Here is a 2,100-nt window from a genome sequence, read left to right as displayed (position 1 = left end):
ATCAACTGTATCAACTGACACTTACCAAGCATTTAACGGGCACAGTGCTCTGAAAGATGTGCCTTGGGGATGTCATGTAATCCTAACAACAGTCCTCTGAGGTAGTTATTACTAACCCTGTTATTCAGAGGAGAAAACGGAAGCTCAAGGAGGTAAGTGTTTTGACAAAGGCCCCACAGATAGTAAATGATAAAGCAGGGACTTGAACTTGAGTCTGTATGGTTCCTGAATCTGTGTATGTAATCACAGTGCTATACCACGTGCTGCCTTCTCTGGTTTCTGAGTCATTTTAAAAAAAAGTTAGATAAAGGAAGGTTAATTTGGTTTCCAGTGGGTAAGAAAGCTGAGGCCAGCCATAAGTAATCCAAAAGGTAGGCAAGTCAGCAGTCCACACAATATGGGTGCGAGACTAAATTCTCAGGGCAGGTAGCAAGGGCCCAGGAGAAGAATGTCTGCTAGAACCCTGTGAGACCCCAAGACAGGCAGAGAAAGCTGCTGTGTCTCATTGGAGTTGAGAGGTCCCACCCTCGTTAATGTCCCACAAGCTGAGCAATAAGGTGGCTATCAAGTCAAGGATACCAAGAACTATAAAGCAAGATAGGAGCTCAAGACAGGTTGAGGTTGGCTACAGCAGTTCCTGGCATGGGCGGTGTTTGCAAACTTGTTGTTCCTTAGTGCTGTGTAGTATTCCATTGTGTGGATATACCGTAATTTCTCAATCCTGTCATTTGTTGATCATTATTTAGGCTGTTTCCATACTCTTTCTATTGTGTATAATGCTGCTATGAACATAGATATACATATCACCATTCATGTCTTAGTTCTCATTTCCTTGGGGTATATTCATAGCAGTGCAATAGCTGGGTCATATGGGACTTCTGTGTTCAGCTTTTTGAGGAAATGCCACTCTGTCTTTCAGGATGGTTGTACCATTTTACAATCCCACCAGCATTGCATGAAACTTCCAATCTTGACAACATTTATTGTTTACTGTCCTGTTAAACTTTGCTACTGCTACTGGGGTAAGATGTTATATAATTGTTGTTTTAATTTACATCTCTCTGATTGCCATTGATTTTGAGCATTTCTACATGTGTCTGTTGGCTATTCCAATATCTTCCTCTGTGAAAAAGTCTTTCCATGGTTTTTGTCCATTTAATTATTGGGTTATCAGGATTTTTCTTGTGAGGGCCCTGGAGTATTCTGTAAACTTTTGTTATGAGATCCTTGTGTGACATGGCATTGACAACTGTTTTTCTACAGTCAGTAGGTTTTCTTTTCACCCTGTTGGAAAAACTTTTTAATGTGCACAGAGACTTAATTTTCAGAAGGCTCCATTTGTTGATTTTATCCTTTTCTGGTTGTGGATTTCTGGCTAGATTTGCCAGTCTATTTATGTCATGGACTTAATGGTCCCATTTTGTCTCTCATGATCATTATGATTTGGGGCTTTACTCCTGGGTCTCTGATTCACATGGATGATGTTTGAGCAGCAGTGGGCTAGTGACTGTCTAGAGACAGAGAGAGATATGTTGGTGATCAAGGCTGAAGAGACCAACAGGGAAAAGGGATTTCTGATTACGAAGAGGTGAAAGTGGTAAGTTTAGATATTAAAATGGATCATTCAGAACTTCTTCCACCAGGAGAGACAACCCCAGGAGAGGACCTCCACCTGAACTCTTATAACAAGGGATACTATTATAGAAAAGTTCAGTTTCTCCCTCTCTTGTTTAACTTTTCTCCTGGTTTGGCCAGCAGTAAAAGACAGACAATGGATGGAGCTTCTCAAAGTATTTATTTTTGTCTGAAGACAAGGCAGGGAGTGGGGAGCAGCGGAACAAGGCATGCTGGCAGGGTGCTGGTTTGAGAGAGGAATTGAAGCAGGAGTTTGAGCTGAGAAACCCAAAGAGTAAGAAGCGCAGGGTGAAGTAGCCGAACTAGAAGGAAGGATGTGAAAAGTAGTTGTAGAGTAGCTGCAGGAGGCAGTGGGAGCAATTGCAAAAGGATCAGGATCCAACTTGCCCCTACCCCTTGATTTTCTCTTTTCTTCCTTAAGTAAAAAAAAAAAAAAAATAGAAAAAAAGAAAAGCAAAGAAAAAA

Source organism: Elephantulus edwardii, unplaced genomic scaffold (assembly GCF_000299155.1).
Source record: "Elephantulus edwardii isolate Elephantulus edwardi_28Jun2011 unplaced genomic scaffold, EleEdw1.0 scaffold00049, whole genome shotgun sequence".
NCBI lineage: Eukaryota > Metazoa > Chordata > Mammalia > Macroscelidea > Macroscelididae > Elephantulus > Elephantulus edwardii.
This window is presented reverse-complemented; position numbering follows the sequence as displayed.